This window comes from Pipra filicauda, unplaced genomic scaffold (genome assembly GCF_003945595.2).
Source record: "Pipra filicauda isolate LSUMZ 115617 unplaced genomic scaffold, ASM394559v2 scaffold47_size6085603_pilon, whole genome shotgun sequence".
Lineage (NCBI taxonomy): Eukaryota > Metazoa > Chordata > Aves > Passeriformes > Pipridae > Pipra > Pipra filicauda.
In genome coordinates, this window is record NW_024104620.1 from 1037772 (window position 1) to 1062247 (window position 24476).

The following is a 24476-nucleotide window of genomic DNA, read 5'->3' on the forward strand; positions in this document are numbered from 1 at the left end:
TGTCCCACTTACATAGATATGGATGATACTTGAGTTGAATCCTTGGAATTGAATCCTGTGGAATTGAATCCTTGCTATTGAAAACTAGTTAAATTTAGTATGTTATTTTCTATTCAAAATTGCAGAAAAGTGCAATTTTAGAAAGTTATGAAAAGCTTGATAAGGTGATGGAAAATTGTGTATAATGCATTTATTGTGTTTGCATGTACAGACAGACAGGATGTATAATCAGGTATTCTAAACGATTTTCAAAGGTACACATGGTGCATACAAATTCTGAAGAGCACTGTGATGTTTAGGCATTAATCAGGGAGCCCCTGGAGAAGGAGAGAGACCTGGTATGAAGGGAAGGCTCTTAGCTGACTTGAATATCCCTCTCATCTTTGGTTCTTTAGGCAAAAAGTGATGACTGCTTTTTAGTGCAAGAGAAATCAGAGGAACCTTCTGAAAAACGTGGCTGAATATTAAGCTGTTGGCTGGATTTCTCTTCGGTCTTTAATCCCATTTCTGTTCTGTAATTCTAATTGAATTTTGTCTTAAAAAATTGCAGCCATTTATAGTGCAAAGACTTTTTTTGTTTTATGTTATGTTTTTCCACACATAACTGGGAATTTAATAGTATGTCATTTAAATAATAGATTGTAGCAAGTTGAGTGTTTAAGGGCAGGCTGGATGGAGCTCTGAGCAACCTGTTTTAGTGGAAGGTGTCCCTGTCCATGGCAGGGGGTTGGGATTAAATATCTTTAAGGTCTCTTTCCACCCAGACCACTCTATGATTCCATGATTCTGTAGTATTATCAAGACAGATTTTTTATACAGTTAGAAGTACTTATGTGCCCTGACTTTGTAAAATATTCACAAGATAAAAGCAGCCAAAGCCAGTAAAGTGTGGTAGTAAGGGAAAGCTGTTTGTTGTGAGTGTGGCTGGGTCAAAGCAGAGTTCTGCAGGCAGCTGAAGGTGCTCACCCCCCAGTGCCGTGTTTGGAGGGACCCTTCACCTCTTCCATGGGTCCTCAGAAGTATGGGACAGGATACAACCTCCATGAGACAAAGACCTTGTTGGGAACCTCCTATGCTGGCTGTATCTGCAGAGCCCAAGGCGTGACTAAGGATGACAGGCAATAACGAAGCAGCGTGTTAAAAATAGCAAGTCAATTCAACATCAGCATCAGAATGCCATTATTGATTGTGCTGAGCAAATCCCTTACCTTGTATTCAACACTTAATTAAAGCAGTGGGATAGAAGCACTAATAGAGAGAAAAAAAATCCAAAGCAAAACCTAAATAATCAGAACATATCTTGAATTTCAGTTTTCCACTCCACAGTCATTGACAGATTTCAAATCTAATTATTAGTCACTACCTTGAACCTTCTCTATCTCTTATTATCACTTTTGCTACTAAATACGTAGCGTGTCAGGACAAAAACCCCTTAACACTTGACAGGTTCCCCATCTGTTCAATTATTGCCAGTTACTATTTTCAGGGAAGCCCATTTTTGAGTAGGCACTTGCTGCTCTTTCTGTAAAGCAAGACTCCAATCAGGAAAGGTTAATAGCTTGTGAAGAGCCTCCATTGCAGCTTTTCTTGCCCTGCCATGGCTGGTGAATAGGTGGCAGATGCATTGCTTAGTGCTGCACCCTATTCATGTTTTTCTTTAACCTGCATGCCATCATGCTTAAAAAGGACTTTTTCTTACACACGAATACAACTGTTGTGTTTCCTTGAACATTAACAAGGGTATCACATTTTTAAATTCCAGGGGCTTGAGCCAACAAGATAATTGGTCTTTTGTAGTAGTTCTGGTCTGTGCTTTGATTCAGTGGTTATTTATTTGGTAAATATTCCTCCTTCTTCAACCCATCATTGGCATTAAAAGGTCTGATCCTGCATTCTCAAACATGATCTTGAAATTTGAACAGAAATGTTTCCCGATGGTCAGCCACAACTGCTGCTGGAGCTGTCTTAGCATAGAGAGGATATGTCCCAAAAGGATCTAGAGTACCAATAGTTAAACCCCTCCTTTGGGGGAAGGAACGCAGGACACTGGTTCTTAAGTTTAAATGATAAAGCATTACAATTCTTTTATAACAACCAGTGAGGTCTACACAAATCCACTCTTCTCAAGTGCATCTGGAGTGGTTTTGTTTTTCTCCTGTGTGATATGCAATCCCTGTGGTATGGTACACACACAGTAGGGAGTGGGGACAGGAGAGCCGCTGGATGCCAAAGATGTGATGGGGTTAAATCTCCACTGCTATTTAGGTCTTACTTGCAGTTTACACCCTCCACTACCTGTGGATGTGTAACAAAGTCATGTAAAGAGGAGCTGTGTGTCCCTTGAGAAACACTTGCCACCATTTGTGGGACACAAAGAAAAGAACTTGGGTGGAGAAGAATAAGAAGGGACAGGTGGGTTGTGCATGAGAGGGGGCTGGTGTGCTGATCAGCCCCTGCAGGGAGGATTGATTTCAAACCCTGGTTCATCAGTTATTTCAGGTCAGGCGGGGATGCACGCTGGGATTTGGGATATTGTTCTCAGTGATGGGTGGTGGGTTGGGATCCTGGCTGGATCTACTCACAGAGTGTACTCTCACTGGAATGTTAGTAAAGGTGAATATCCTGCCTGCATTTCTTATGTTACTAAAGAAGTCATAACACAAGGATATGTTCACAACGGGACTGCCATCAATTATGCTGGTGTCTCAATAAATCCAGAATTAAAAACAAATTATATTTGATCCTTAATAGGACTAGTATTAAACTGAATGCCTGTTTAATCTCTGTTAAATCTGCCACAAAGAAATGACACCACGAGAAGTGTGAATGAATGATATCCTTTTTCCCCCCTTTCCCTGACTCTAATTACACATGATGGCACTTGCAGTGTCCCTTGTGAATGCACAAAATTGGTGCAGCAGGGGAAATGCAAGCTTCCCTGTGCTGCAGTCTGTTCATTAGCATCGATTTCTGAGGCACTGCCCCTAAGGATGAGAGGATAATTTCTTTTTTCAGTTTCTCATGATCACAGCTTGTAAGAGACTATTAAAAATAACTTCTAAACCTCGGTGTAAGTTCTGAAACAGTGAGAGATTCAAAAAACTCCTCGTAATCCACCTTTCCATGGAGCATTAAAGCCCAGCTAACCACTCCTACTTTGTGCCTGTCCTGTGTGTAACACTTATCTAAAGCTGTGCCTTTGGGCTGCAAATCCATTGTGTCAGGCTTTCATTATCTGCTTGACTTTCTGCTGCTTTTCCATGGTGCAATGTGAAAGCTGATACAACTAGAGTGAAAACGCCATACTTCCCATATGAAAAAAGCTGTCATTTATCTGCAGTTATAACATCCCGGTTAAGAGTACATTGTTCAGATTTTCCTTTCCTTTTCTTTTTTTTTTTCCTTCTCCTCAGTTGTACTAGCTGTTGTGGTACGGTGTAAAAACATCCCTACCACCACACTTACAAAATCTTCATTATATAAAAAAATAGAAGCCTGATCTATTCATCTAACTGGCTTTGCTCTGATTTATACACTCCCTTTTATTAACTTTGGGCACAGGAATAAATGCTGAGTATTGGTGAAAAAAGTCCAGATATCCTGAAAGTTTCACATTAATTATTATTAAAAAAAATGCACCCAAGGCATTTTCCTTAATTTGTTTGGGGGCTTTTTTTGTGTCTTCCTCTTTAAAAAAAATGGCTATCTAAAGCAAGAATAAAATTTAAGTCCAACTGGCTTCAGTAACAAATCATAGTATGTGCATATTAACGGTGAAGAGTGAGAAAACAAATCATAGGTGAGCCCTAATTTCGACAGCTCCTCATCTGCATTACTCCTGTAACTACTTTAAATAACATAAAAAATGAATTATGAAATTATTATGAGAGACTACCTAAAAATTGCGAGATATATTGATAGGAACATTCTGTAACAGTTTGCTCACTTTCCATTAATGCTGCAGTGGGAGGCTCTGAATTTTGCTCTGAATTTTTGCTCCCTAAGAAAAGGACAAAAACTTGGTGCCGTGTTTTTGTGCAAGCTTACCTCCTCACTTTTAAGCCTGGAGTGCCATGTTTTGAAACTGTTCCTGTGTAAGCTTTTTTCCAGCTGCTGTGCAGGCAGGTTGGTTCAGGTCCCCGAGGTACAGAGTACAGGAGGAGATGGCTGCTGTGCCCATCGTGCTGAAGATGGACCTGCCTGTAGTCTGTGGCTTTCTGCCCAGCTCTGCTGGAACTGGCTGTTGCCTCGCAAGCTTTGCCAAAATTTTTCACAATAACAAGCTCCAATCTACATAACACCTGGCCTGTACAAACCAGGTCATTATGAACTTGATCCAAGCTGTCATTCAAGCGGCTTTGTTATTCCCTTCTTAGACTGAGCCAGTCATCCATAAGCAAACGCTGGTTTAAACCTTCCAGCCCTCACAGCACTTGGCTACCAGTTTTTTTTCTTTAAGCCCCACCAAGCAGGTGAGATCCATGTAACAGAAGGATCACCAATAGCAGAAACATGAAGAAACAATGAGTGATCTGGGCTAAAACCCGGCTTAAGAGGTTACTCTCAGTTCCAAGCTCCTTCATGCTCTGTGCTTTCATTTTCCTGTTGCTGCTTCTTGTTCTCATCCTTCAGCCTTCCCACTCAAACTGAGAAAAACAGATTTACTTAATGTATCTCTTGCATATTCACCCCATATTCCATATACATCTTTCAGGTGTATATAGTCCTCCATGAATATTTTGAGGAAAGCTAAAGTCTCAAGGAAGAGAATCAAAGCCAAAATGTCTGTGATGAAGGGAGCTGGCACTGACCTGCCTGTAGGACTGTGAGGACTCTTTTCTTGCCTTCTTGTGCTGCCTCTTCTTTTGATCAGTGCTACTCTTGGGCTGCAGGGAGGAGTTTAAGCTCCCATACCCAGATGCTGGATTAGCTGCATTAATGGAAACTCTACATTGGCAAATTAAGCTAAAAATTGCAGCAGTGCAGTTTCCCAGAGGCTTTGACTCCAGATTAACCATGAGGGGTGAAATGTGGCTATTCTTGGCAGGCAATAACACGAGGGCTGTGGGGAGGCAAACAGAATGTAGTCCAGGGCCAGTCAGCAAAAAACCAAGTGTCACTTGTGAAAAACTCCTGACATTTCAAGAGGTGTTTTCCATTCTGTATCAGACAAAACAGAGACCTTTAAAAAGTTTTGAATGAAGAAAAGAGAACAGTGAAGGTGGGGCTGGTGCAGTGTGGGTGGGTGCCCTCTGTCACTCACTGTTGGCCATTTGGGGTAGGGCTCTCTGACCTCGAAGAAGGCTGAGAAAAAAACCTTCTTGGAACAAATTGTCTTTGAGGAAGTGTTTCCATTTTGACAAATTTTCGCACGAAACTTAGTTTGGAACATTCCTGACCAGCTGCAGTGCAATCTCTGGGGGACTCTCCTTCCCCAGCAAATGTCTAGGATTTTATAATTCATGAGAGCAATGGGCAGGGGAGAACCTAGTGACAGGAAACCCATGTTTCAAGCTCTGATCCGTATTTCATACCTTAGGATAAGTATCGTGACATTTCTCTGCCTTCACTTCTGCTCTGCTGTCTCTCACCTTTGTAAGGTAGAAGGACTCTGAAGTACGAACACTGATTTTTTACATAGCACCTAGCACAACAAAGTTCTGGTTTCATTTGGAGTTTGTAGATGATGTGAACAATCCTTGCATGAGGATTTACCAGTATTTAATATTTCGGCAAAGAAAAAGTAAACCAAGGAACATAAGTGATGCAACCATGTCCACTAAACATTATATATGTTGTTCTTGTTAAATGGCAAATATCCAAGAGAGCTAATTTTCAGAGCCTGAATAGGTTATCCCTGGGGTACAGAGTGAGCACAAAGGTCATCTATTAGTCTTAAAGGGCCTGATTGTCACTTGTTTATACCAGCTTTATATCATAGTCATAGAATCATAGAATAATCTGAGTTGGAAGGGTCCAACTCCTGGTCCTATGTCAGTGGAGTTACTTCCTATTCTCAATAGTTATAGTTAGTTTCACACACAACACAGTGTGAGACTGAACCTTCTTTAAAAACACAGAAATTAGAACAGTCCAAAAAGCAGGAATAAATATTGTAGTAATTTCATTGTGCACACAGTCACCTATTACTGGCTGAGTTGGATATATGCATTAATTTTTCCTCAATAACACCTAAACTTAATGAGTAGGTCTCAAAGAAAAAGATTCTGCTGAATAATGCCTAGTTTTAATTTTAAATAGGGCAGATAAAGTAAACTGCGATCATTCACTTTGTGTATTTAAAAAGTGATGGGTTCATTATCCTCCCTGGATTCAATAAATATTCCCTCCTTAGTGGAGGACTTTGGCCAGTTTGGTGATCTCTTGTGCTAATTACATCCTGGAAAATATGACTTAGATGTGTTTGCAAGTGAGAGGCACCAGCATTCCTTGGGCAAAGCTACTGATTCTCTGTGCAGTTCTGGGCCCCTTGGTTCAGGAAGGACATTGAGGTGCTGGAGACAGTCCAGAGAAGGGCAACGGAGCTGGTGCAGGGTCTGGAGCACAAGTCCTGTGAGGAGCAGCTGAGGGAGCTGGGGGTGCTTAGTCTGGAGAAGAGGAGGCTCAGGGGAGACCCTATTGCTCTCTGCAACTATCCCAAAGGAGGCTGTAGCCAGGTGGGCATGGGGGTCTTCTCCAAGGAGTAGGACAAGAGGGCACAGTCTTAAGCTGCACCAGGGGAATTTAAGGTTGGACATTAGGAGGGATTTCTTCACAGAAAGTGTGATTAGAAACGGGAACGGGCTGCCCAGAGAGGTGGTGGTGTCACCATCCCTGGAGGTGTTTAAGGAAAGACTGGACGTGGCACTCAGTGCCATGGTGTGTTTGACATGGTGATGATCGGTCGCAGGTCAGATTCGATGATCCCAGAGGTCTTTTCCAACCTGATTGTTTCCGTGATTCCCTGGGATTGTTATGGAAGCACTGCAAGCTTCCTCCGCGCTGCATGGACGAGGTGGTTGGTGAGAACGCAGCTCCGGGAATCCATAACATAAATCAAAACCCAGTTCTGACTGATTTCGTAGAGCTACCGCGTATTTAACAAAATGCGCTCAGAACTCGGTCTCCTTCGCCTTCCAAGCAACAACTTTCCTCGCCGTGCCCCGGCCCCGAGCTCTCAGGCGCGGCCGGCAGAGGGCGCCGCGCGCGCCGCTCGCGTGCGGGGCTGGGCGGGCACGGCCGCGCCTCCTCCACGTTGGCCCCGCCCGCGGCCCCTCCGCGCCGCGGGGCCGAGCGGGGAGAGCGCGCCCGTCCCGCCCCGCCCGCCCGGGCTCGCCCGCGGCGCCGGCCCCGGCCCCGCACACCCGCCGCCGACAGCGCACCGCGCCGGGCTCCATGCCGCGCACCGGGAGCCGAGGAGGTGCGGCCGCCCCGCTGCCGGGAGAGCGGGTGGGTCCGGTGGGTTCCGGGAGCTCGGCTCCGGGAGGGGCGCGCGGGGGGGGATGGATGGATGGAGGGACCCGCAGAAGTTGCCGCGGGTTTGGGAGCGCTCCGATCGGGATCTCCCGGCTCGCTGCTGGGCGGGAACCCGCCCGCATCCCCCGAGCGCCGGTCTGGGTGCTGCGCGCCGGGGTAGCGGGGCACGGACATCGCCGGAGGCAGGTGAAGTTCGGGTGGGCAGCGCGTCCGCGGCTCGATGCGGCACCGCCGCCAACTCCGCTCCGCCGGGAAAGTATCGCGGCTGCCGCGGGCAGCGCGGTCGCGGCTCGGTCTGGGCTCTTCGTGGTGCGGGGTGGCTCCTAAACCCACGCTTCCTCAGCCACCCCCGGCCACAGCATCGCGGTCCGTCTGAGTTGTCTTTTCCCCTTCGCCCGTTTCTTCAGTCGGAGGTTTTAAACAAGGCACGCGGACACGCTTCTTCATTAACCACTCATCACCTTGAACGTTCATTCTTAATTTGTGCTCGTCCTTGTGTTTATTTTGTGTGTTGTTGTTCATTCAAGGTCAAGCCGTGTAGAGTTTGGACTTTATTTGTGTGGAGATATGATGAGCACTCTGTAGTCGTGTTCCTTCTCCTCCCTCCCACTCCTCTGCCTGCCTGAGCGTTCCTGGAGAAGGCTTTCAAAAGGATAGATGAGGGTCATAAAAAGTACTTGCTGACCGCTGCCTCCAGCTCTTTTGTATAATTGAAATGTGTTGTTTAATTCCTCTAGTCAAAACAGAAAATCAGCTTAAAGAATTGATTTTCTGAGAATGTAATTTTTGGAAGAAGTAGTTATGCAGGGCATGTCTTTGCTGTGCACGCAGGTGAGTGGGATAATATACCTGTTAGAGCTGGGTACCACTGAAGGTACATGTGAGAGGACGAGGTGGCTGAGAGCTGCTGTTGTCAGTGCCTTGTGTCACACAGGTGCGTTAGGTGGCTGTTCAACTGACGTCGTAAAATCTTCAAACTTCAAGGAAACTGGTTAACTAGAGCATTGAACTCTTTAGTTTCTGAAAAGATTCCGGTGGAATTTAAGTAATGCCATATCAAAGGTGAAAGAGATGGCATTAAAGTGACGTGCTCTGGTACAGGCATACTCCTCAAAGAAGACAGGTGTGGGCGTGTTGGGGTGTGGGCTGGGCTGGTTCGTGGGGATGAGACCAGCTCAGAATGCATAACATGGTGTCTTTGAGGGAGTAGGCTCGTGGTGTTAAGTGCTAAATTTCCCTAAGGAGAGAGATTCTGTGCCTGCCTGTATCTGACATATTGCAGGGCTGGTTTTAGAGCATTGTGGAAGTTACTGCTTTAACTGCTGCGAACATCAACACGAGGAGCACGACGCTGCTGTAAGTCGTGATGGTTTTGCTGCTTGCTTTGATGGGACTGAAGTTTCATTGTTGATTTTTGCAGAAAGTATTTAGACAGTGTTCTCAGCAAAGCCTTTTCTGCAACACCAGGGGAGAGCAGAAGATTGTACACTCTGCTTTTTTGTCTTGGTTCTGTGAGGGGAAGCTGTGTCTACTCATCTTCATACGTGAAAACAGAGACTCTTTTTCAGATTGCAGGATTTAAAAGCATTTTTCTGAAGAATCAGAAGCAAACACCACTCATTAGTAAACTTCTTTCTCTTCTGCTTTGCCACTATGGTGTTTCAGAGATCCCATTCCGCTCTGGTAATGGAAGACCAAAAGAGCTGTTAAGCTCCATCTGTATGCATTAGGGTAGGTGGTTGATTTGTACCCTGGGGCCATATTATCTGCTATTTCATTACTTCTGGATCAGTAATGATATTCAGGAAAACTGTGTTTGTAGTGACTGCTTTCTAGGGACGTCTCCTCACTAGAAAGCCGTGCCGATAAGGATCACCCCGCGCGTGTTTGCTGACGCTGCTCTGGTGGAGGCTCTCGGGCTGCTTTGAGCTGCCTTTGATGGCACAAAAGTTCCAGGGTTTGTGAGTAGGAAGTGGGGATTCCCCTGGGTCTCCTTGCACTTTAGTATAATTTGTGTTGTTTTTTTTTTTATTCCCTAACCACTATTCAGTCTCTTACACGTCCTCACACGGATGATCAGAGCTCTCGTGCCTGTTTTAACACTTGGTCCTTTTGTGTTTGGGCGCAGCATTAACTACCCCAGGGGCTGGTAGAGGAGCCTGAGCTGGAGCGGGTGAACCATGCCAGGTGCTGCAAGTATTCTGTGCCAAGCTCAGTGCTGAGTAACAGCACAGAGGTGGTGATGCGAGACTGGTTTTGGGGAGTGGAAAACCCAAGTGGTGGTTGCACTTTGGAAGCTTTTGATGTCCCCGTTCTGTTGGTAGGTGGGCAGGGTGGTCCTGGTGGAAGATGTGCTGTGATGTGAACGGTTTCATCCAGGTGTCCAAGGCAACTGAGCTTGTCTGGCTGTGCAGGCTGTAAGCAAAGAGTGGGATAAGAAAAATACCAAAAAATAAATTACCCTGAGTTGACAGTGCTGCACTGACACCACGAGCACCTGTGTCTGCTCTGCTTCCCTGCCCTGCAATGCTGCTGGCATTCCCATACCTTAACCTAAAGGGATTCTGAAAGCTGAGCAACGGGGATGCTGTTGCAGATTAAAGAGGTGATGGAAATGCCTCCAGGCTGTTGTCCAGGGAGGTAAGTTCTTCATTCTCCATTAAAGGTATATGCTGTGCTTTAATGGGGTGTGCTGAGCTGGGCTTGATGCTATTGATGGGCTGGAGGGGGGCAAGGCAGAGGTCTGTCTGCTGGAGCCACCTGACGCAGAGGCGGCTTTGGGAACTTCTTGGGGCATTTTTGTACGTGAGGGAAACTGTCCTGATGGATTGCTCTGAAGTGTGTTCGTAAAGTGTGTGTCTAGGTTGTCAATTTGCAGGACCTTTGTTGAAACTCAGGGGTTTTGTTTCAGTATGGTGAGAAAAAAGCATTGTTTTCACGAAACAGAGCTGCTCTGTGGTTTGTTAATGCAATAGAAAATGAAAAGTCGTCTTGTCCTGGCAGCAGTTCCCAGGCTCCGGTGTTACCAGTGGGGCTGAGGATCAGGAATGCTGCTGGAGCTGCCTAAGGGTGACGGCTTGTGTGGTTTGCTTGTAAACCAGAAAACGTGCGAAGCCGTGTGTGGGCTGGCTGGCATGCCTCGTTGTACTTGAGCTTCAGGGTAAGATCAGACTGCACGGCCAGCACTCTCTGTGCTGTTGTGGTGTGTTGCTCTCTGTGTTCTGGGTCCTTCCAAGCCGTGAGGTTTTGCCCAAATGTCACTCCAGCTCTTTGCCTAAACTTTGAAAGTGTTGACTCTTTAGTGAGATAGCATTCCACCTTTTCTGTTATTTGCCTGAGGATCATGTAGAGCAGAGTAAATGGGAGGGTGTGGTGTGAAATGAGGGTGTGGTTGCCAGGTGAGGCCAGGATGGTGCTGAGGATGCTGAACCCTGCTCACTATGCTCCTTCTGGAAGCTGGGCATCCCACCACAGCCAAAGCTGCTTCCAGAGTGGTGATGGAGTGGGTACTGTGGTAGGGGAAGCAGATAAAGGCCACAGGCAAAATAAAGTAGTGTTCGTGTGAAAAAATAAAACCCCGGAATTTGTGCCGGAGGATGAGAGTTGTGTGGGTCATTTAAAACCAGAAACTCTGCAAGGAAGGCAGGTTTTTCTGCTCACTCTGTGAGGCTGCAGAGGTTCAGCCTCTGAGTCACTGATAGAGTGTCCTACCTTACTTCTGTGTCTGAGCACAAGTGCTCACTGTCTGCAGTCTGGCTTTAACCACAAGAACAAAAATATACTGTGCTTCGGACTAGCAAGCTTGCCCTGAACATGCTGGTAATGCTCTTTCTGCTTTGAATGCCTTGTTATTGAATCATCTTTAGGCATTCCTTTGTACTTCTGCTGTATTTAGTTAAAACACTCCAGTATTAAGGACATACTGCATCGTTTGTGTTGGGAATGCTCTTAGTTGCGCTTCCTTTCTGTTATGATTTTTGTTTGTTAAGCTTTTGTTCTGATTGAAACAAAATCTATTTTTTTTTTTTGCCAAAGATTTTTGGTCATTCTCTTTTTTTTTTTCTGTGGAGTCTCATCTTGCTTATGCTCCTATTTGTGCCTGAAAATAAGGTAGCAACTTTAAAAGGGAGTTGTTTTGTTTTCTACCTCACCTGCAGTCAGTGAGCAGGCAGCTCTTTTGAGAAAGTGCATGGAATGGGGGAGGAAAGAGGTTCAAGGACCACCAAGAAAGCAAATAAAAACCAGAATGTGCAAGCCCAGTTGCAGTGCAGGAAAGTATGAAAAGTGTTTCAGCTGAGGTGATGTGACCTGAAAGGGTAGCGTGACCCAGGAGAGAGGGAAAATAAAAGGTTTTATAAGTGAAATAAACATTTATAACTACTTAAAAACTATTAGAAAGTGGAGAAATAGTAACCTTACTAACTCAGTTGCTTAAACAGAAAATGTCTTTATGCAGGAAAGGGATGTTCTGGTAGTGGACAGCTGTTTTTGGAAGGTTGGAGATTGCCTAAGTTCATGTGGCAGAGTTCTGGTGCCAGCCTTGCTGGGGTGAGGGGGGACTCCTTGTCAGTCTTTAGGTTGCCAGGAATGTACAGAAAGACACCAGGTGCCGTTTGGCTCTGTCAGGCTGGTGTGGCCTTCCCGAGGAAAGATAAATGAAACGATCTCCTCAGTCATTAGGTGTAATTGTGGCCGTTTCTGATCCATCTTCCACAATAGCTTGTAATTCACACTGGCCTTGTTTCAGCAGTGTGGGGTTCTGTCTGCTGCCTGCTCAGCAGGGCTTTGTGGAGAGCAGAACTTGCCACAGCACATTATGGGATATGTAAGTATTTATATTAAAAAAACATAATGTTTTTATATGTGTACAATAGGACAGTGGTATTGAGTCTTGTGATGGATTTTTATCTTTGCTTAAGCCCCTATTTTAACTGAATTGCTGGGTTTTCATTGCAAAATTGATCTGAGTAGATAGTAGAGGGCAGGGCAGAACTGTCGAGGGTACTGCATTGTGGGGGTAATGATCCTGGACATTAACATAAGTCTTTTGAGACACTTTTGAGAACTGTAGGCTGCAAATATTTAAGAATCTGTAATTAATTTCAGATACACATGATAGATGCCTTTAGCACGGGAGCTAGCAGTGGTCTTTGTGATTGCCACTATCTCCAGCAGTGATGTACAGTTTTGGACCACCAGTTTTTAGTGTATGGTTTTCATTCATGAAGAAAAGACTTAGGTGGTGGGAGGCTTGACAGTTATGGCAAACTTTATTTTACAAACCCATCCCTACAGAAACACGCAGGAGGATTCCCTCTTATGTTTCTTTTTTTTTTTTTTTCAATCTGTGTGTGTCTTGTTTTGCTGTTTAAAAATTTATCTGTGCTCCATCTTGTGAAATGTTTTGAAACAGTCAGGAAAATCACCCGTCCTGTGTGGGAATATGTACTGAATTAAATTACAGTTAATAAAACAGAGAATACACCCACAGCACAAACTGTAATGGATGGAGGAGCGACCTGAAGATGTAGCACAATAAAGGTGAGTGCAGTTCAGCCATTAATGAATGGGATTAAGACTCATGTTCATGAGCAAGGGAGGCTTTCCACTGGGATGGAGTCTGTTTTGTGGCTGGCTTTTTGTCTCTGGTGGGCTGAAACAGAGCTCTGTTCCAGAGCCTTGCTGAAGCTCAGCACGGATGATTTGTATTCTCCCAGAGAGTCATTTGTCAGGAGATGAACAGCAATATGCTCAGTGTTTGCTGCAATAGCAAAGACAAGTCCAGTTAAAGACTTATTTCTTGGGGTAAAGTAATTTTTAAACTTTCCATCAAAAAAAGTCATAAATACCTCTGCCTGGCCTAGATTTTTTTTTCTAACTCAAGTACTTTAGTGCCAAGTTCAGGTGCTGCAGAAAATGGAACAACCAGGGCTTCCAGTTAGGGAGGACACAAGTTTGGTCCCCGGAGGACATGTTGCTAGTGAAAGGTCACTGTTTCACAAGTCATGTGATTTGGGAACTTGGTGAATTTCTCTAAACATTGTAATGTATTTTTAAGTAAAATTCTGTTTCAAAACAGAAATTGAAACAAAATAAGCAGAAGGCTAAATTTCCCCCAGATGAAGCCATAATTTTTCGGGAATAAAACTTGGCTGACTTTAAATGAAAGCTTTAGTATTGTTTTCTAGCAGAAGCAAAAAGAAAATAAGGATTCAGTCCTAGTTCAGCTCTTTTTTCTTTTGGGAAAGGAGGTCTGGGGTGTGTGTGGGTTTTTTTGGTGTTTTCTTTTTTTTTTTTTAATATTTTATTCCATTTAACAGAGAAGCCCAATCACCTCCAGGTCCAGCTCTGAGATAACTGCAGATTGTTGTCTTCCTGTTACTTCCTTGGTGTGGAGCTGGGAATGATTCTCTCTTTTTCTTCAGTATCAAGTCTAAATTGGGTATTAAGACTGGGCTGGACAGGGCTAAGAGCAACCTGGTCTAGTGGAAGATGTCCCTGCCTGTGGCAGGGGGTTGGGATGAGATGATCTTTAAGGTCCCTTCCAACACAAACCATTCTATGATTCTATTAAAGATATACATTGGATAGAGTAGCTCTCAAATAAGTTATTTTCTGAGGCTTTTGTTAATCTTCAGTTCTAGGTTTCTTTTTGGTACCTCTGGAGCTTGAGTGTGGAATTTGGTAAGGGACGATTTCTTTGCAGGGGTTGTGGCGGTAGTTTATTATTCTGTCTTCTTTTGCTGAACACAGGGATGAGTGAAATGAATGTGAGGTGTTTGGTCTCACACCAAATGATCAAGAAAAACGGGATTGGGACAGTGTTGCAGTGAAGCAAACCTGGGAATGAGTAGATAGAGAGAAGCTTTGCAAGTTGACAAAGAAAGGGTGGTTTATAGAAAGAGAACCAGTAGAATGTGTTTAAAATAATAGGAAATTGCTCATACTAAAAAGTTTGCAGAGATGATGAAAATTGGTGTTGGGACCAGGGAGAAGGGTTGTGTGAGTGCTGGTAAGGAGATGGTGGCAATTTGTAATGGAGCTGTGAAATGAGGGGAAGGGGTTTTGGTGAGTGCCAGTGGAAAGTGGAGAGGCAAGGACGTGAGCTGGTGTTGAGGAATGGACTCAGACTGTAAATGTGGTCAGACAGCAAATGGCTTGGAGCTTCTGAATGACAAAGAGGGAAGGAAAGACGTGAGAAAGAGACATGATCCAACTTTGATTTTAGTGAGCTGCAATAAAAAAAAGGATGTTTTGTGTCACTCTGACTGTGATGGAAATAGGAACTAGAAAGGAGAGGAGAAACTTTAATGAACAAACAGAATGGAGACAGAAGTGATGGAGGCATGTCAGGATTTGTTTTTTCGCCTCAAAATATGTAAAACCCTACTCCCACCCTTCAAAAAGCCAATCCTCTACTCCTTTTATATATTTAGGAATATTGCTGGTAATATATCATGTCAAATTTGTTTGTATATCTGCTTATATCATGTCTAATTTTGGCAGGAAGTATAACACTAATTATGTTTACTGTCAGGTTGATTGCCCCTTCCCTGTGCAGCTCTGGTTGAGCCTGTCTTGATCCCTGTTTAAATAGGAGTAACTTTTTCCCTGGCTATTTGAAAGAGTCTTGGCTGTACAATGCCCTTTCTCTGGGTCTGGAGAAATACCAGCTTGTCAATCTTCCAGATGAGCTGTAAAGACTTTCTTATCAGGAAAGGTTTAAAGCAGAAAGGTATTGATGGGCTGGAATTACCAGATTTGATTTTTTTTATTCGAGAGAGGGGCAGTTGCAAACATGTTATGCTCTCTTGGTTTTCTGGGTATCAAATCAGCCTCTGTGGTTGACAGTTTAAAAATACAAACTGGATGAAGACAACAAGTAGTAGATATATTATTTTGATTCTGGGATGCTCGTTGTAAATATTCCTCAAATAAGCAACAGGGCAGCTGAGCAAGAAGCTGTGGGGGAAAAAGTGGGGCAGGAAAGTTGAGTGGGAAGTGGTGTTTAGCAGGAATAAAGAATATGGAAGTTGGGACTGTGGCTTCACTGAAAATAATCATAGCAATAGTCATCCTCCTGCAGAGGATGATGGGGGGGAATGCAGAATGGGATGCAAAACTTAATGCAGAAAGGATAAGATATGAAAACTTTTTCAAAGTCATTTGCAAAATACCTCTGGAAGGCAGAACCTGAAGTAATTTGGAAGGGCAGAGTTTGGAAAGCATCTGATCCTGCAGAAGAGCACATTTGGGGGTGAAAAATTTGGAATTACTTTTCCAAAATGGACTCCAATTTGAGGTTGGTATTAATGCCTGTCTGCCTTTAGGAAAACGCAGATAGTTACTATTTTCTGCTAAATTTGAAAAGGAAAATCTGAATAACACTACTGGGACTGAGAGTTAAAGGTCAGAAACTTTGAATAGCAGCATTAATTGCTCCCTTTAAAGGATATAAAGGATCAGAGTCTTTCAGGGCTCGCCTAAGGAGGAGAGCAGTATTAATGCCAGTAAGTGATGATACAGCAGGACTCAAACAGGGGAGGTGGGGCAGGTTTTCCTCCTTGTTACTCCAAAATAAGATCAACATCCTGTTACCTTGGGTGTTAACTTGGTGTCTGAAGCACTGCAGCGTGGCTTCAACTGTGTGCTGTGTTCAGTGCTTTCTCTCCCGTTGGGCAGGGCCAAGCCTCAAGAAACACTAACAGCAGGGTTGGATGTTGCAGTGCACAAGGGATTGCCTTGGGCCATCCAGTATAGAGAACTGGTTTTAATTTTTAAAACTTTTTTTTTTTTTTTTTGAATCTCTGCTAGGTTTTCATCACAGCTTTTCAGCAAATGATGCCACACTTAATTTTCTGTTTTGTAATCTTCAATTTTGAACTGTTGTCTTTGGAAGTTATGCTCCGTTCTCTTAGGTGATGGTTTAATGTTACTGACTGACCAAAAAAGATGTGGTGCCTTAGAATATATGAATTATCTTATGCACTGTGTTGCTGAGCTCTTATTGTTAGTTCAGGCTATCGTGGAACAATGTAAATATTGAAGGAATCAGTGGCACATGATGGAACTTGCTGTTGAAATGGATTATGCTTTTTTCATCATGACAATAATTTTTAAGAAACTTGGGTTCCCACAGCTGCCTGTAAGATTCTATATAATGATAATGAAGCTATTTCTTCTTTCCTTCTCTCACTCACATATTCAGAAGATTACTTACATGCTTATTCATGCAAGGAAGAATTTTGGAAATCGAAGCTTCCCAGTGTTGAAGAAACAAATAAAAAGCTTTATTGTGTCTACAGTTAGATTTGCAAAGGAGTCCTCATTGTAAAAAACGCTTGATGCTAAAAATTTTGTTGGTTTTCCTCACTCCCGAGGTACCTTCACTACTCTTTGCCTCCCTCACTGCATCCTTTAGGAAAAATTGTCTTATCTCTAGGGAATGAGAATACTTGTGGGGAAATTATTATAATTTGCAAACAAGAATGCTTTTTAAATATTTAAATTGTTTTAACTTCATAGCTACAGGTGGCAGATTTTTTTTTATTCTCTTGATTACATATATGCTTCTTGATGATCTGTGGAGAAGGATTTAGATTTGGCTTTTTCAGTTAAAAAAAAAAAAAGAATACTCCTGATTGCTCTTTTGTCTAAGTTACTAGCAGCTTGCCTTCGCTGGGGTAGTTTTAGAGTTTGTAAGCAAATCCTGTTGGACAATGTAATGATGTGTTTGGATTATGTTTCCTCCCTATTGCACATTCTACAGGGAAATTTATTTTCTGTTACTCTGGAAGATAGTTGTATAGGACAGATTTTGATTGCTTTTGAAACAGCAGAAGTCTCTGAGGCAATGCTGTTAAATTCCAGATAATTCCAAGGTGGGGAAGGGAGCACCATTGTGCAAATTGCAATTTTAGCAAATTGCACTGTTGCTATTTCTGCCTTACTGCAACCACTCTGTAGGAGAAGTGGAATGATTGACCTCTAGAAGGACCCTCCTCCTTTACCCTGCTGGGCTGGCTCTCCTTAGGCTGGGCTCAGGTGGAGGGCACGTGAAGCTGCTGGATGTAGCTGAGAAACTTCTGATGCTGATGATCTTGGATGGTGTGGTAAGTAAAACATGAGGTTGCATACAAAAGAAGGCTCAAAAGTTGTTTCCAAAGAAAAAATACTTCAAACTCTTGCAGTATACCCTTAGACTACATAAGGGATCTTGATTTTTGCATTTTTGTCTCTTAGTAGTTTCATGAGTTCTCTAAGGACAATGTGAGCTTGCTTCTTGGATCATATAACAGTGAAGAAGGGAAACACTTTAAACTCAACTTTAAGCACTTGAGGTATTTCATTGTAGTAAGCCTATGAAAAAAAAAATTTAGTTGATATTGGCAGAGCCAAGACTTACATGCTTAGGATGGACAATGAAACCCTGTTAGGCAGGTGTTCCAGATCTGGTGTTCTCCCTGTAGAGTGAATTTTTGTGCTTTATATATAACAGCAATATCTGCAATTATACACTGTAGAAAATACTTGCATCTTCTGTGGATTCAAATCCCTGAAAACAAATAGTTGCAGGTTGAAATATTGGCAGCCTGGCAGTGTATTTAAGCTTGCCGTGTAGATTACTGTTACATTTGTTTGCTATCTGGGGATGCTGCTTGCAGAGCTAAAACCCCTCCGAGCTGATCAAGTGTTTAAAAGGAGTAGCAAAGCAGGAGTGTCGAATTCTGTCTGGCATCTGAGTAAAGCTTTTTTCCATGTGAACTTGTCTCAAACTTTTAAAAATAATACAGTACCTAATGTCTGACCTTTTAATTAAAACTTCACTAGTTTTTTTAGGAGTTAGTTTTGTCAAGACACTTTTGCAGTGTAATGTTCTTGGTGGCAGAGCTTTTTGTATTCCCCTCGACGGACAAATGATTAATGGTCTCAACACTGCCTTCTGGATCACCTTGTAAGAGGTCTCCTTCATCAATCTGGCAAGGGGATTGTATGGCAGTTTGCACCCTAATTACAGTCCCCAGCTGGGGATGTGCTGCTTAACAGATTACTTGTAGCACCAGTGGAGCCGGTGCAGATATGGATGGCCATGGAGTTGTTCGACGCCGGCGTGCAAAAAATTAGATTTCCTTCTGGAAAAAAAAAAAAATCCACTTCATATAAGCAGTGCAACAGATAAAAGTGTTTAGCTGGAATTAACTCTGTAACTTAAAGGTTTAATAATAACAGCGGTTCTGTGTTTCCCTTCCCTTCTCTTGCAGTGTTATAGACGAGGGCAGTATTGCAAGCCAGAAATTTTATTACCGATGGAAACATTAAGGTATTCCACAGGGCAAAACAAAAGTGATTCAAAAGGTGCTTTTGCAGATAATAAGTTTTAGCGTTGAGCAGTTTACCCAGAAGGCAACAGATTATTTCTAGTGGTCTGTCATTATTGCTGGCCTTTTTTTCTGGCTCATTTGTGGTGTAATGCTGCTACTCAATTAAGATGTATTTCGGTAAAAACTATGAATGACAAGTTCCACCAAGCATATTGCTAAGCATATACATACGTGCCTGGTGCTCAGTCTGACAAGTGAGAGTGTGTTACTGAGAAACAGCTCATTTAAGGACTAAGGCACAGAGGAAAACTTGCACAGCATCCAGTCAAACACAAAAGCAAAACCCTCATGTGGTATTTGACAATGAGAAGATTTTGTGCTTGGGAAGGATGTAGTTGCCAAATGGTTTTGCATCTGTGTATCAATGCTGTAGTAATCAATATTTCCAAAACAGAGAATATTATGAACATCTTGACCACCTGGGGAAAAAAAAAGTTTTGTTTTATTTTGTTTGTTTGTGCTAGTGATAAGAATTTATTTTTAGGATCTGAGGATCATCTGGGCGCTGATAACTTCCCACTGGGTGACATGTACTGGAAGAAAAAAGGCAGTGAAAAGAGGTACCAGTAGACTGAGGCTGGAATCGAAGAACTGAAGGGATTAATATTTATGTTTTGGAACAGTAGAAACCTTCAGTAGTGCCGTGGCTGCTGTGAAGGTGTGGATGCTTATGTTGGATTTGGTCTAACTGAAAGAGGAAAGAAAAGTCTTTGCTACTCAGTGAATAAGTAGTTGAATATGCCTGACGTGTGTTCTAGTGCTGTGGAATGGCAGCAAGGCTTGGCAGTCTTCTCCCTGTCTGGGGAGTTGATTCTTGAGTGTGAAAAGGAGCTGATAGGTGTGTGTAAAGCAGGAGTTTATCACTGCTTGGTCCTAGGTTTGGGACAAAATCTCCTCTGAATTTTTTGCTCCCAGGAATGATCAGATAATGGTTGGTTATGGTGCATTTACTCTTTCCGTGTTTCCCTCTCCATGAGAAATGGAGGATTTGACCGTAGAGTTGTTACATTGTCTGGAAATCATATGCAGTTCATGGTGAAAACACTTCTGAGAGATCATTTGGAAGGTTTTGCTTTCTTTGACCCGGGTTTGCTCTAAGGTGGAACTCATGGCTTTCTGTCTTCTGGTTCCTTCTTGCTCCTTGGGCTCCCATCAGAAGCCAGCAGTCCTTCTGTGCCTCGTTATGTCAGCTAAAAGCTGAAGGCTGGCGGTTCAGCTTCTCTTTATTGTCTTGTTAAAAAGCAGATGCAACGTTTCCTCCCTATCAGTCTTTCAGATGGGAGAGAGCACGGGTTGGTGTTCTTGTGAGCGTCATCACTCTTCTGTTTGCAGAAGCAATTGGAAGCAAATGATCCAGGTCGTTGTTATTACTCATATTTTGGTTTTTTTTTCTAGTTCTGCAGCTCCAGCTCCTCATTCGAGCTGCGTTGACACGTCATGAAACACCACATTTTGGTCTGTAGTCGTGCATATTAATAGCCAAGCGATGCAGCCGCTCGCCGATCTTGGTTTTCCTTGGCGGCTCTCTGGGGTTTTGTTCCAGGACAAATGCACCGTAGGTACTCAAGAGGAAAACGTTTTCTCCTAAATTATTTTAGCAAATGGAAACCCTTTTTTACTCTGGCTGAAGACTTTGTCTTGGCTGTAAGCCTGAGAGATTTAAGCATTTGCAGTTCCTTTTATTGTTCAAGCCTGTGCAGCGTATTTTAGGTGAGTGAGCAGCCTGTCAAGTTACTAGAAATCATTACTTTGCCGGAGAGTTATCGAATGGATGTGAAAACAGGTGTTTGTCAGATTTTTACCTTCTGGACTGAATATTTTTGATGTTTGGGAACTTTTATCTGCAGTCAGCCATTGTGCTTTTTGTAGGAGAAGGCTTAATTCAGATTATCTGAGCAATCAGGGAGCGGAGATGTGGTTCTGTGATTCATAATTGAAATTTAGCCTTTAGATTAACTTCATTAGTATGCTGTTGAACAAGGATAGAGTGTTAATAAATGAGAAAATCCTTCTGGGTTTAAGCACCAAAGAACCACAATAGGTCTCTACAGTTCATTATGAATTTTTTATTTTTGCTGTGACAGCATTTTTTTTTATTTGATAATGCTCTTTTTGTCCTTATTCCTCAAAATTGTACAGACAGAAATAAGAGAAAGGTTTGATCTGATGTGAGGTCAAACCCAAAATTCTTCTAGTAAAGCCACGTTTATTAGCCATTGCGAGATCAAGAAAAGGAACATTGGAAAATAGACTTCAATCTCCTTTCTAACTGATAATTTAGAGTAATGAGTGAAACCTTACTTGTGTTCTTATAATACTTGAAACTTTCTGGGGAGGCAGAAACTAGAGAGTCTCCAGTCATTAGCTTGCAAATGTTTATAAAAAAATGTACTTGTTGATCCTACTGAGATGAAAAATATCTTATTTCTGTTTCAATATCCTGATTACTTTGTAAATTCTCGATCTTGAGTTTAATTAAAGGACTTTTCCAACCTAAATGATTCTGTGTATATCTCACAGTAACCTGGGGGCCATCAGCATAGAAGGGGGTATTCAGACTTCTCCAAGTGGAATTTTCTTGCATGAGGTAAAGGTTAATGTAACTGAGTTTTGAGTGACTGTGCTGTAACTGAGGAAGTTGTTACTGTTTTCATTTGTTAGGCTGTTTTAGCATTTTCAAACAGTGTCTTTTATGCTTTGCATGGCTTAATGAAAGATTTTGATGGATTCTCATTTGTTTGTCGTAGAGCAGTACTAGGAAACAAGAAAAAAATCCTGTTAGCAGAATGGAAAAGAAGATATTAGGGATTTTTGGTTCCTTCCCATCTTCACAGTTGCTCTTGATCTCCCTAAAACCTGTATCAGTGTATTTTGAGTTGTCTGTACATATGCTTTGCAGTGGAGAGCCGTGCACTTGATGTAATCCTCTGTGCTTTGAGGTGCCGTGGCATCTGCTTCCGCGAGGAAGGATTACGGAGGGAGCTTTCTTTCTGCATTCAGCCTTGGGGGAAGCACAGGTTGCTGAACATCACAGCAGATTGGTGTGGAGTGCTTGAAAGGCTGGGAGCTGAGTTTGAGCTCCATGCACGGAGTCTGTGCAGCCTTGCAGAGTTTGGCTCCGGGGAGCTTTGGGGCTTCGCTGCGACTGGGAGTCCTGGGTGAGTGCAGTGGTGACGTCAGAAAGTTGGGAAAAGGAGAATGAAGAGAAGAGCAAAAAGTGTTTGTCGTAACAGGTGTGTAGAGTCCTGGAGTATCCTGGGAAAAGCATAGGTTATGATCTCCTGACATATATGAATGGGATATATGTTATACTTTTCTGTATGTTTTAGTGTGGGGAAACACACACTTAAAAAATCCTAAAAGTTGTGACTGAGAAAAATTGCCTTGTATGAGGCAGTTGAAGATATATGGAATCTAATAACTTCCTTTGTTTCCCCCTGTGGAAGACAAGTCCTACTAACAGATGTAGTTCACATTCCAAAATGTCCTAATTCTCACAGAAGTTGTTCTTAGGAAACCTTGACTTAAGATGCGCTGCTGGACTGGAGGGGAGAATTGCACCATTGCTATTTCTGCCTTACTGCAGCCACTCTGCAGGAGAAGTGAAATGATTAACCCCTAGAAGGGCCCAGGCCCAAAAATATAAATTAAAAATGATTTTTAACGTGCTTCCTTTTTTTTTTGCCCCAGATGACAAAATTTGGAATACTTGTTTGCCTTTGAGCAGTACCCAGAGTACAAGACACTGTATTCAGTTTTAAATAGGGAAGCTTAATCTGTAAGAACTTGCCTTTTCCCAAGAGAAAACCACGCACAGAGAAAGAGGAGAGAGAAAAGGAAGTAAAATAGAGAACTGTGGATTTCAGATAACATTTAACTATAGTCCAGTAGTACAAAGTTTGAATGATGAACTACGTGCTTGAAGACCAAAAGATAAACTCGATCTCCCCACAGTCATTAACATTACACTTGATAGATGCCATGAGAGCAAGCACGGTTTGTGAAAATACTTGAATAAGGGATGATGGCTTTGGTTCACGTAAAGAAGTGGGGTTGCCAACAGGAAAATAGTGGGAGAGAAATACAAGAAATGTCTAAAGAGATTGGGGGAAAAAAGTTACGTTTACTTTTCAGGAAACCAGTGTTGGTGTTTCATTTCAGCAAGATGCTGTAATAAATTCCCTGGGGATGCTCAGGAGTCAAATGCACTTTCCAGTATTTTGTTTTCTGTAATAGAGAACTTTTCTGGTTGCCAGCATTTCTCTATTCATCCTGATACTTAAGTTGTGAGGAGTCCCTCGACCTTGGCAGCTCCAGTTGGGGACTGTTTTGCCTTTCCATGCTCTGGAAAACTTGGGTGAGCTGTGGCACCTCTTGCCCAGTCATGGCTGCCCTCGCTCAATGGATCTGCTGTTGCTGAAAGAGAAATGGTTGTTTCTCTCCAGATAACTCAAGATCGTGCTCAGTTCAAAACAGTTAAGGCAAAATGCAATCAGTCATTTATCTACAAAATTTGAAGTAGTGAAATCCTGGATGGAGACATGGGAGAAACTCTTCGCTTCCTTTGCAAAGATTACACTGGAATGGTTTGTCTGCGTGATGTGCTGGAGCCTCTGTTGATGTGGTGGGGGTCAAGTGCTCCCTCTTCAGTGAAGGATAAAACCCTTCTACATCTCTTCAGTGACTTGTTGACTAACTCAGTGTAAGGCATCTCCTTGGACCATGCTGTGTAGGAACTATAAAACCAGATATAAATACTTAAAATAAGCATTACTCATTACTGATCCTTGACTGAGACCACGTCACAGCGACAGGTACCTGACATGGTGTGACTGACCCACTCCATGTAACCTCTAACAAGCTGTAACACATGGATATCTTATTCTAATGAAAAATTTTGGTAACAAAGTTTAGTTTCTGTTGGACAAATGCATATGAAATACAGTCACAAGTGGAAACCTTTCACTGAGCTAACAGCTTCTCTCACTTCGCAGTCTCTGCACCCCTTTTTCCCCCTCGTTGCTTCTTTCCATGAGCACATCCAAAAGAGGAAATGCGAAACAGGAAAATGTTGAAACCCATTGAAGTCTGTGTGAGGTTTCTTGGAGACTTAAATGGGAATGCAAAAGCCGGTGGTCCTGTACTAAGCTTTAAATAAATTTTTCACTGTATAGAAACAGTGGAACTGGAAAATAGACTGTCAACATGCCTTGAAAGAATTTAAGCAGAAATGAAAAAGCCTAAGTAGAATCTGCTTCCAGCCATTAATATTATTATTTTGATATTCCAAATTTTCATATCCTTTTCTTAAACAATTCACAGGATCACAGCCTGAGCTTTTAAAGTATCTTCTTGCTTGTGTAAAGTTTCTATTGAAACAGAGCTTAATCTCTGGCTTCACTGATCCTCTGTTTTAGTCAGAGCTGTCACTTACTTCAGGTCAGCTCAGGCACACTATAAATCAGGACCTCCTCACCAGTCAATCAGTGATTGATTTAGTTTTGCAGCACTCGAAGGCAGTCGGTTTTGGTTTAAAGCTGAGTTAATGTGGCCTAAAAGGCTTGAGCACAAGGGAGCTTGTGGGTTCTGCAGCCAAGACTGGTGTTACTGGTTTGCAGT

The 24476-nt window shown here is 42.8% G+C and overlaps 1 protein-coding gene across 5 annotated transcripts in view; it reads left to right on the forward strand.

Annotated features, from left to right (window-relative positions):
• Positions 1-7363: 7363 nt before the first annotated feature.
• THSD7B (thrombospondin type 1 domain containing 7B) overlaps positions 7364-24476 on the forward strand; it is a 309193-nt gene continuing 292080 nt past the window's right edge. For 2 of the 5 annotated variants that reach the window (XM_027748995.2, XM_039386349.1), the window contains exon 1: positions 7364-7449. The gene's annotated coding sequence lies outside the window, so the exon portion shown is untranslated. Of the gene's footprint in view, positions 7459-9187; positions 9208-24476 lie in introns of those variants that run through there. The other 3 variants (XM_027748994.2, XM_027748993.2, XM_039386348.1) reach the window with 3 other exon arrangements.